Source organism: Strix aluco, chromosome 4 (assembly GCF_031877795.1).
Source record: "Strix aluco isolate bStrAlu1 chromosome 4, bStrAlu1.hap1, whole genome shotgun sequence".
Lineage (NCBI taxonomy): Eukaryota > Metazoa > Chordata > Aves > Strigiformes > Strigidae > Strix > Strix aluco.
Window position 1 is genome coordinate 20,852,798 of NC_133934.1, and position 12,159 is coordinate 20,864,956.

A 12,159-nucleotide genomic window follows, 5' to 3' on the forward strand; every position below is an offset into this window, starting at 1 on the left:
CCTGCCGTGGCTCAGTCCCCCGCGCACGGCGGGGCCGGCGGGAGGGCCCCGGCCCGGGCTGCGGAGCGGAGCGGCTTCGTCCCTCGCTGTCGGGCGCTGCGGCGGAGCGCGCTCGGTCGCGCCCGGGGCGGTCAGGCGTCCCCCTGCGAGCTGGACGCCCGTCCCCGCAGGCTGGGGGACCGAGGTTCCCTTTATCTCCCAGCACACCCCTCCCAGGGCTTTGTGGAGTTTCAGCCGCCTTCCTCCAAACATTACATTGCATTGCAGTGAAGGGTTGCAGCCTCCCCACCCCACTAAGCCACGCTGGATCATAATGAATGATAGTTGCCATCCTTTTCAGCCACGCTGGGTAATACTTAATCACGGCTAGCCAGCTGTAGCGTGTGTCACTGTAATAAGTGACACCCTCTTAGCCACCTACAGCTGATGAATAATAACAGATCCACTGCTGGCATACAGTACGCAATCTCACCTGCAGTGTTACATTGCACATTGCCATCCTCCCCACATCTTGGCTTCTGCTGCTTATTGTAAGTGCCATACCCTTAATTTTGGATCACGCTGAGCACGTGTGACCTCCCTCTATGTGTTGAGGGAAGGGACAATCGAGAAAAACAGGCCGTTTCTATACTCCACCTGTTTGTTCTAAATGAAATCTTAACTGGTGGAAGTACTGCTGTGTCCTTCTAAAATGTGGACCTTGTTTTATGATTTCACAGTGCGTCTGTGACCTTCTGTCTTCCCTGTGGGATTACATTGTCTACAGCATTGGCTCTGTGGTTAGAGAGCAACAGCCTGCTTGGGGGTGGGGTGGAGTTGGTGGTTGATGCTTTTGTTCTCATGGAGAAGGTAGCATTATGGTATTTTGTTGTTTTGTTTGGCTGCAGTAGTGTTTCCAATTCCTCACTCTTGTTTGTTGAAAACTAAATCGAAGCTTTTGCTTGATTTCTCTCCTGATAAAGGCATCTTGTGGCTCATACACGTTTTCCCAATTAAATGTTCTTAGGGAAGCTGGTCTTGTTTGTTATGGTTCCTGGAGTGTACTGTTTTAGAGGTTAGAGTTGAAAGAAGGGAACAAATGCTTTTAAAGTTTGCTATAAGTGTTAGCCTGCATTCTAGTTAGCAATTAAGTTTTTCCACTTTTCTGTTAGTTTACTCATCTGAATATTTGGGCTTCATTTCCTTTTGTTTATTGACTGTTACAGGTTTGTCAGAAGTGTTCTCATGTTTGAGTTACTTTTATCCTTTTCGGAAATCTGTTAAAATGTTGACAATAACAATTGCAGATTTTTTTTTTTTAATGAATGATCGAATAATTTGAACATTAGGAAACACTATTTTAACAAGAGTGAAAATAATTGCGTGTAGTTTAGGACTTTAATGCTAAATTTATTCTTCAAAACCTGCAAGTCAAATAATTCTCTGAAAAAGTAGTCTTGTTTTTTTATTGTCAAATATTTTTAACATTAGTAAAATGAAGTCTGTTAACTTTGGTTAACGTTATAGTTAGATTACATTAAGGAACCTGATTTTTTTATTACATGACCTGTTTCTAGAGTGTGGCTCCAGTGCTGAGTTGTCTGTGTGTAGTAGGATTAAAAATCGATGATACTCCAGTAGCTGAATTTTTTTTCAAAATCCTAAAGGCGGTTTTCTTTCTAGGCTGTTCTGTAAAAGCTGACTTGCACAGGAAAGAAGTGCTTGAAATTAAAAAGCTGTAACTGAATAGTGTACGAAAAAAACGCATTGTATTTTAATGGGCAGCTTGCAGTTCTTATGGGTGCTCAAACCTTGAGATAAAGCATATGGCTTTTCTGCAGTCAGTGTAAGCTGAATGTAAAACCACTTTTTTTTTTTCCTGTGAAAACTATGCCTAAGCCTGAATTATAGTACCTAGGTTTATGCTGTGTTGGAACAGAATAGTAGGAATTTACTGCATTATTTTGGGGGAGCAGTCAGAGTACATTACCAGTTCCTTGTTTGCAGCATGTGGCACGCTCCCGCTACTTGCATCACAAGGAATGTTTTGCTCAAAATTGCTTGTGTTTACAGTATGACTGAACCTAAATTGCACAGTGACAGAACTGGATATAATGAGAAAGTACATAGAAACGCGAAACAAGTAACTGAAAATGAATTACTGTTTGAACTATTATTTAAAATGAAGTGGATAATTTATGGCTGGGATAATAGGACAGTATTTTAGGGTTTTGTGGAGTATTTTTGGTTTTGCTTGTGAATGATTTAGGAAAACTCATTTTAAGATGACAAAATTAATGAAAATATTATTTAATTAGAGAAGCACGTTTTGGGTACAAAACACTTTGTTTTAAATAATTACTGATACTACAAAAATACCTGTAGGCCTCAGTTAGTTTGAAAATTGCTGTGCTAGGTCTATACAACCATATGACAGAGATTTTCTAATCCTAAGAACTTAATTTTGTGTCATTTTAAAATGACATAAAATATGGAATAGTGTCTTCTCTGTAGCCGGGGACAGCCTGATCTTTAAAATACTAGAAAATAATGCAAGAAGCTATTGCAAAAAAAAAAAAAAAAAGATTCCTATACCAGCAAACAACTGAACACAATTTAGAAAGCGCAGATAAAAATTATAAACACTAGGCATTGGTTTGAGTGCTTGATTACCAGTGAAAACCTCTGTGATAGCAGTATACAAGATAGTATCTGGATTATTTTTCAAACAGGTTGAGAAGCCTTGAAAAAGTCAATGATAACTGAGTGGGCTTATCACCACTGGTATGATGTTTTCCCTAGGCACTGTAAAGTAGAAGATTGTTTTATTAACAGTTTTTTAAGTATTGGACTATTTAAGTTACGTGTCTGAATTACTCATCCCAAAGTTCTGTAGTTAAGAGGTGTTTCCTGACCCAGAATATTTAATGATTTAAGGTAAGGGAAGACACATCAGATCTGTGATGACACAGGAGAATTTTGGCATCAGTGCAGTGAATTTTAGCATAGTGGTCTAGGTGTGCCAGCTGTGTGGTCGTTTTGTTTGTTTTTAATGAGAACTATGGAAAAACTTGTAGGAGGTTTTTGAAAAAAGCAAGTGCTTTGTGGAGTTCTCCCAACCATGTGGACAACAGAGATGAAAATATAACAGTTTATTGAAACTTTAACCTCATCTACATCCTGATTAGTAATTTTAGGGTGAGGACATTGACCAGTAAGGGTCTTGAAGTAGAGAGTGAAGTGGATGCTGCTCAAGAGGTGGCAGGTGGGACACAGGACTGGAGTGATTTGACCTTAGGCTGAAAAAGCTACCTAGAGAGGAGTGTTCAGAATAAATAGAACAGGGTCAGCTCTGGATTTTGAAAGATGAAGAAGGATGCTTCACTACTTCAGATGTGAACTGCTGTGGTCACAGGATAAAATTTAAGCTACTAAAGGCATGTTTTAGTGATGTGGTGGACATTGTCAGGATCTCAAAACCAGGTTATTTCTAGGACCTGTAGAAAACCATGGTTTGTGGGCTAATGCTTAGTTAAGAGTCCTGAAAGTTAATGACTTGCAGTAGTGGAAAGGAGACTGCATCAGTGATAGAAAGAGTAAGACCTGTGTTTTGTCTGTGCTGAGACTGAGCTGATAGTGAGGCATCTGTATGGAGAAAGGGAGACATAAGCTGAGGTCTTAGCTTGGACAAATGCAGGAGATGCAAAGTAGAAAGTATGTTTCTGATTAAGGGCAGAGAGTTAATAGTTGAATTTGAATCATGTCCCTGGATAAAGTGAAGGAGAATGGAAAGGGATGCAAGACAAACCTCTTAAATGATTCAGAAAATAGTACAGGTGAATGAGGAGGCTCCTTCAGGAGGATACACTGAAAGAACAGTTAGAATGATAAGGGATGAATCATGACAGCACCAATGCCAAGGAAATCATGGAGAATATTTCCGGAAAAGAAGCATTGCTGGTAGTCTTGGGTGATAGACAGGTCTAGGAAGATAAGAATTACATATTGATTCTGAGCCTCATCATAGGGTTAGGCTGCAAGAGATGTTAGTAGTGAGAATGGTTTCAGTGAAGCTCAAGGAGTGGAAACAGGATTATATAGACTATAGGACCAGAATTCAAGGATGGGATCTTCAGGCTACAGTTTTTACTGTCGTTGGAGGTTTAAACATAGTGCTTATTAAGATCTGAGTAATAGCATAACTATGGCTATTGTATTGTGTATATGCACATGATGAGTGTTAAAGGTTGGGAAAAACTCATTTACAATCAAATGAGTAGATGGTTTTGTGTGACTAAATCATTATCAAGGAGCATGTCAGTGTCTTAAGTTTGGCTATTGGGAAATCTCTGTGAGCACTATGTTCTTGAAGGAGCCTTTCGAGATGCTTGCAAATATTCTTTTAACCTTTTGTAGTTTCAGTAGGAGCAATTTTGTGAAGTTAAGCTCTTGATTTGGATTTTATTTGCTTTCATTATTTGTTCATTGTATTAAGTAACTCTGTAATTTCTGACTTATTCTGGTTGATACAGAGCACAAAGAAACTTTGAAAATAAATCTTTTTATAGCTTGATTTCTCTAGAAATAATCTGTAGACTGTTATATTAGGCATAATATATGTGTGTTTTTTACTGCTAGCTAAAAGGCAATATCCTTTGCCGATATCTCTTTGCAGAAATAACTCTCTTTTAAGTATGCTGTTCCATACTACGAATTGCATAAATCTTCATGAGTTTGTGAATGAGAGAGATTCTTCCCTCTGACTTGCTAATTTCTACTTTGCAGTAATAATTCATTCTAGGATTGTTTTTGAACTTAAGCAATTTCTATATTTTAAAAGTGTGAAAAGTTAAAGTAGACTATACTAAAGTAGACTATAGCTACTTATTAAATCTTCTTAAAAGACCTGTAGTGCCTTCATGGGCAAAGATTTTGAAAAAAGGTTTTATAGTTAGTAATTAATTTTTGGTGGAATTCAGTTAAGGTGCAATACATACTATTCTACACTATGTTTGTTTTTTGATAAAATTGGAGAGAGATATTGTAATTTTAGATTTTTAAAATACATATTTAATACACATAAGTATTCTATCTTATGCAATACATTTGAATCTCTATTGGTAATGAAGAATGTAGTTTATGCAAAATATTAGTTTCACATTTGGCGAACAAATCCTGTCAGCAGAATTCTAAAGTTTTGGGACATCTTTCCTATCTTTGTAATACTTGCCACCCTAAATTCTTTGAATGTTAATTGCAAGCACGTTATTAATTGACCTGTATGGCACTGTAGTGTGCTGAATCACTGCCTCCCAAGAGCATTTCACAGGGAAGGTGTACTTTCAAGTAGGATTTTTTGTTTGTTGGTTTATGTTATTGCAGTGTTTTTAAAAATTAAGCAATTGTAGTGTCTGCCTGCTTTTAAAGAGTTGCTTATTTTTTCCTGTGTATTTAGATGAAGAAGGGAAAAAGGTAAACGTCACTAGTTATATTGTCAGATGAAATCTTAATTCTGTTGACAACTGGATATGCTTTTTAAGTCTATAGTATTTCAAGGAAAGTTTATAATTATAGGTGTAAAATTATATTCTTGATCTTACTGAACTTTAATTATTTTTATGTGGAAATGCTTATAATGTTCTAATATGGTACACTTTTCATACCTGCCTTGAACATAATTGCAATAATTAATAATTAAGATTATATGAGGCAAGAAAATAATATGGAATTATGGTTATCTCTTTCCAATGTAAAAAGCTCAGAAAACAGCTGATAAATTTCTTTGAAGATAAAATTATTAATAGAAAGTAGCAATTTCCATATCATTATAGTCTTACTTGGAGTCTTGGAAAAGTAAGCGCTAAACTTAGAGTTTGACATTATCTCCTTTCCTGGGGTTCTACTTATGTTGTGGTACTCTTCACTCATAATTTGCGTGTGTGTATATTTTGTGGTTGGTACCTTTTTTTAAAAAAATGTTAAGTACCCTTTACAACCTAAAGAAACTCTTTCATTGCCTGCTTCTATGTGGCATCATAGACCACTTTTCAAAGCCTATGTATACTATTTAAAAGAATTCCATTTTCTGAAAAATACTCCATACTCTTCAACTGGAATTTAGGTAGGCAGATAGTGATATGTGGCCATGTATCTTCATGCTGGTTTGCTTGTAAATGCGTGAACTACATACTTGCAGTGGCAAACTTTTTTACCAAGAAAGGAGAGAAGGTAGGGATTTCAGTTTGTAGTGTTGTGGTTTTACATCCTTACAATAGACAGGGACTTTACAAGGGTAAATGCTATTTTTGTGTTCCATATAATATTTTTTGTAATTTTTGAAAAGCTTGACTGATCTATAAAATTTTACCACAAAATATAATCATTATAATGTTTTACTATTTCGATTAATCAGATTATTTCATGAATGACATGCTGCTGGGGCATGATCTGTTCTTTCTAAAGCAATCTGAATGTTTTAGTCAACGGCGTGTTTCTTCAGTAAGTTTGTGAACCTCTTTTTTGAACATGGCTTTTTATGCAGATAAGTCTTTAAAACGTTCTTGTAGAATTTAAGTATATATTTCTGTAATTATTTAAATCAAGTTGTTTTCATTGCTTCAGCCGGAAAACATGAGGACATTAATGTGGTTGTGTTAAGGTACAACTTTTCCTCATTTTCTTCTTACTCAGGAACAAGAACTATCTCCTTTTCATTGTAATTGCACGACTAAATTGTATGAAGTGCCACTTAATCAGTATATTCAAAATCCAGAAGGCTTGTTGTACAAGCTGTATTGGCGAGTAGTCATTTTTGACTGCTCTGCATGAGATTACACCTGTAACTTCATTTAATTCTTCTATTTCTGGTAGGTGAGATTCAAGGGTATATATTGCAATGGGTCCTAGTCAGTCTTCTGATTGTTAATCTTATTATTTATAGTTATATGAGTAGCAGAACGAACATTTATAAATTTTCCCTTTATGAGTATGGACAAATGTAGACATTTTTCTGTATGTGCCAGAAAAAGGTCTTTCTACTGATATTCTTGATAACACTGCTTGGTCTATAGAACATTTCATCTGCACTTTGTTTTTTTTCAGAGCTATTCCTGTGGCATATTTGCAGTGCGTGGTGCTTTGGGAGATTACCAGGAAACTTGTTATCAGAATGAAAGTTGATCAGGCAGCCATGAAATTCAGAATTATCTAAGCCTGAGAAAGGGAACTGAATTGTGTAAAATACTGGTCCCTAATTTTTGCCGGACCACAGAAATGGCACAGAGTAACTACTCTCTAGGCAATATCCTACTTTCTTTTTCCTGGCGGCTCTTATTTTAACTCTAGTTTTGTCTGGGAGCAGTGGCTGAGTATCTTGCAGGCAGTGTTTCTTTTGCAAGCTGTGGATTAGGAACTGACAGTGTAGAAAATAAGGTTAAACTTGCTTGCTCAGCAGAAGAATTTGTGAAACTAAGCTTTTGTCGGTTTTTGACACAGTTGGGGGGGTGTCTCTGATAATGGGTTACTGCTTTCACCAGTGCTCTTACGTAAAGGGAACTTCAAAATGAAGGTCCGGAGAATCAGAGGTGCTTGCCCTCACTCTGCATTTTTGCCATTGAGGAAGATTTCTAAGGCTTGGCATAATTGAATAAATAATAATTAAACTTACTCAGTTATTGTTGTTGTTGTTCCAGCCATCTGCGTAAAAGCCCTTCGTGTCCTGAACATGAAAAAACAAGCACAAAAACCCAGTGACTTGCCAAGGTCAAATGCAGAGTCCATGGAGAGGTGGAAATAGAATTACTCTCTCTGATTTGGTTCTCCTTGCTCTGTGTGGTTATGGGCTGTTCGCTGTTCAGAGTTTGCTGGGTTTTGGCAGGTGGCATCACGTTTTCTCTCCCTACTGCAACTGTGAAAGATGGTCAGATGATAACAGACTTTCTTAGGTTTTTAATTTGCGTAACAGAAAGGTATGGTAAGGAAGACTAAGAGTGACTGTATTCATAATTGATGTGTTTTGGTAATATGAGGGATATTAGAATAGACACTAGAGAGAGATGCCGCTCTTGTATAATTGAGACATAAAAGCAATGGATAGGGCATGACCAGTGGATAAATGTGACATGAAGAAAAATGAAGTGGTGCTGCAGTGTGCTGTAGCTGTGTCTTTATACTATTGAAGAAATTCTGTATAAGTATTTATTTTTAAAATTCAAAATATTTTACCACTTTACAAATCAACCAGCCACCTCTGGCTTCAGTAGTGAGTGTAAGAATTCAGAAAAGAAAAAGCTCTCTTGAAAGACTGGTGTTATTCTGCATGTGTGTGTTTCTTTTCACGCTCTCTCAGTTTTGTAGTAGATACACAGTGATGACTAGTAAAATCCTTAATAATGTAATATCTTCCAGAAGTGAAGGGGATATAGCAAAACTATTTTGGACGTGTCTTTTCTGTCCAAGTATTTTTCTGGCCAAATTTTTTTCTTCTGCTGTTCAATGCTTCTCTGCCAGCACTGAGTCCTGGGATGTTGTTTTTGGTTTTGGTTTTTTTCCTTTTGCATACCAATTTTTTTTTTTTAGTATCACATGATTGATGTGGGTTTTGTTTTGTTTACATGTGCATTACAGATCCGTCATTAATAAGCTATGCAGAGCAGTTAATCAAAATATGTATTTGGGATCAGACTTTCTCTTTGGAACAGGCTTGTAGCACAGTTGATGCATTGTGACAAACTCTTTCAGTCAGCACAGATGATACTAACTTTGAATCCTAATCATGATGTGAAAGTTTAAGAGATCTTCACATAAATATTAAATTTACAGGAGTGGCTTCTAATAATAATTGTTTTGCTGCTGGTTATGGAGGTGAAAGTGCCTCTTAGTTTCTCTGCCAAAGTGATAGAAGACTATATTATGTAGAGATAGAAAATTGGGAGTTCTAGATCTGAAGTATTTTTTTGCCATAAAGGTCATCAGAAACAGGAAAGTTAAGGCGTAAAAACTTACTCTAATATCTATTTTAATTAATAAAACAGATGTTGTCAAGGTTCATGTTCAGTTTTGATAATAAATGAAATTTGTGTTTGCAGTGCTTACATTTAGATAGCAGCACTCTTCAAAATACTAAGAACTGTGTTAAAACAAACATGAGAACTACACTAAAACAAACGTCAGAACTTTTTGTGTTTTTATTTGCAGTGGGCAAAATACCTGTATTTCACAACAGTTAACAGGCAAAACAAATGAGTTGTTATGAAACAACGTTTTAAAAAGATCTTATTGAGAAGTTTTACTCACAATTAGCTTGTTGAAGTGATAAATCATACTTCAAATGGTAGCAAAGGAAAAGTGGACCAGGCTCTTAGTCATTTGCAAGTGTTAAAGACTACTAGAAAGTATAGGACAACTCTTTTTTATTAGACCCCTTGAGCTGTAGGGATAATTGTTCTTCTTTTTGACTAGCTGATGCAGAATACAGTTGGCTTTCTGGGCTGTGAGTGCACATTGCTGGGTCATGTCCAGCTCTTCATCCACCAGTACCCCCAAGTCCTTCTCCGCCAGACTGCTCTCAATCCCTTCATCCCCCAGCCTATATTGATACTGGGGGTTGCTTCGACCCATGTGCAGGACCTTGCACTTGGCCTTGTTGAACCTCATGAGGTTCACGTGGGCCCACTTCTCAAGCTTGTCCAGGTCCCTCTGGATGGCATCCTGTCTCTCAGGCGTGTCAACTGCACCACTCAACTTGGTGTCATCAGCAAACTTGATGAGGGACACTTAGACTGGATATTAGGAAGCATTTCTTTACAGAACGGCTTGTTAGGCATTGGAATGGGCTGCCCAGGGCAGTGGTGGAGTCCCCATCCCTGGAGGTGTTTAAGAGTCGCGTTGACATAGCACTGAGGGATATGGCGAAGTTGGGAACTGTCAGTCTTAGGTTAATGGTTGGGCTAGATGATCTTAAAGGTCTTTTCCAACCTTGATGATTCTGTGATCCCACTGTCTATGTCATTGATTAAGATATTAAACAGTACTGGTCCCAATACAGACCCCTGAGGGACACCACTTGTCACTGATCTACATCTGGGCATTGTGCCATTGACCACTACCCTCTGAATGTGACCATCCAGCTGATTCCTCATCCACTGAACAGTCCACCCGTCAAATCCATATTTCTCCAGTTTAGAGAGAAGGATGTTGTGGGGGACTGTCAAAGGCCTTACAGAAATCCAGATCTTCCCAGGCACAGAGGTGAGGCTGACAGGTTGGTAGTTCCCAGGGTCCTCCTTTCTACCCTTTTTAAAAATAGGTGCAATGTTTCTCTTTTTCCAGTCACCAGGGACGTCACATAGCTTTTGAGATTGCAGTAAATAAAAGGTGACCTCAGAAGATATGCTGAAGGTACCTGTCAAGACACAGTTTGAAGCCAGTCCTTGTGTGAGTGTTCCCTGAATCTAGACTGAATTTCCATATGGAAATAAAATATATAAGAAAGAACTCTCTGAACATACCCAGTGGTTTTCCAGTGTTTCATCCAGAGAGTTTTTCTGGACAAAATCTTAATTTTTTTTTTTTTTTTTTATATTCATACTTAGCAAGCAATCAGAGAAAACTGACTCTTGGCTGTTTCACCTTACTGCTGTATGGTACTTATTAAGTTAGCAGTAGACTGGTTAGATTTGTCAGTTTGCATAGTCATGAAAGTCGTATTGCATCAGTTCAAATTTGAAAGTTTATCTTTTTCAGTTAGAACAGTTCTTAGAAAACCCAAAAAGCAACAGACTGTGTTTGCCGGAAGTTATTAGGCAGTGATGAGTATTACGTCTGTAGAGATAAGAGGCTTCTTCACTTACTGAAAGTTTTCCTGTGCTTCTTCTAGTGCATAGGATTCAAATTGTGGATAGTGTTGTTTAACATACTTCCTTAACATAGATTTTACTGGTGGCATTTTTGATACTTTCCGTGCTGTGTTCAGTATTCTCCTACTTAATGTCCTGATTTTAGGCAATTTCCTTCAGTAATGATAATACTTTTTTTTTAAGATGGAAGATTCTACCAGTGTTCAAATTGCTTCCCTAACTGATATTTTCCCCTTTTTGTTTTGACATTAGTTGAAAAATGTGTATAGCCACTGCTTGACATTCTGTTCCTCTGATTCCAATTCAGATCTGGTCAATTCTGCTTCCTCTTATTATTTCTGTATGCTGCATGTATAACGTTGGGGTTTTCTTATTTTACTTAGTTGCTTTCAGTCTTGTTCTTTCCTGAGTTTTGTGACCAGCCTTCAATTAGTTTTGCTTCTACATCTCTCTTTTATGGCGTAGTACACCAGAATACTTTTTCTCTGTGAAGTTTCTGTATAAGCCCTATTCTCTTTCTTCCTGGGCAGTCTGTGTTCACTTACCTTTGTCCAGAGCAGTACTTCCAGAGTACTTCCCAACAGGGTTGCTCCTTACTCTGGATCGGTCATGTTCCTTTTTTTCCCCCCAATTTTTGCTGTTACTAGCCCTGTAAAGCTTGCGGTATGCTTAAAGCATCACCACCATTATCTACAGAATGCGGAAGTCACTGCTCAACCAATGTGATAATCTATCAACTGTATGTTTTACGTCAGGTCCAAACCCTATTCCTTGCTTTTTGGAGCTTGGAGCTTGGCCATATCGGTGTCTTTGATCATGGGAGAGGGTGTCTAATGAACACTGGTATGCTGCTTGTCTCCCAGCTAAAGAACCGGTGAGGACCGGAGAGAAAATAGAATCTAAGAATTCAAGAATCCCAGATATCTTGTGTAACAAAAGACAAAACATTGATACAGAGAGATGAGAAAAATTAAGTTATATGGGGAAAGCCAAGGATAGATCCTAAGTGTTAATATTGTGAAGGCAGGAAATGTATTTTGGGAGGGGTAGGAAGACAACGTAGTGGAGGATAACTTTATTTTGAAGGCGTTTCGTTATTTCCTTTCACTACCCTTCTCTCTTTTGATGTTTCATTTCTCTTTATCATTTAGAAGTGTATGGGATGCTATTACTATTTTGTTTTCTTTTTGCTACTCCAAGAGGGATGGATAAAATAGAACTTTGAATGAATTCAGAGACTGCGATCTGTTGCTAGTGGCTTTGTAGGAGTGTACTGAAAGCTGTGAAGAAACAGGACACTTTGTTCTTACTAGCATGGTGTATT

The 12,159-nt window shown here is 37.7% G+C and overlaps 1 protein-coding gene across 2 annotated transcripts in view; it reads left to right on the top strand.

Annotated features, from left to right (window-relative positions):
* The window catches only part of RBPJ (recombination signal binding protein for immunoglobulin kappa J region), a 155,763-nt gene that overhangs the window by 96,049 nt on the left and 47,555 nt on the right, over positions 1 to 12,159 (top strand). The gene's annotated exons all lie outside the window — the stretch shown is intronic.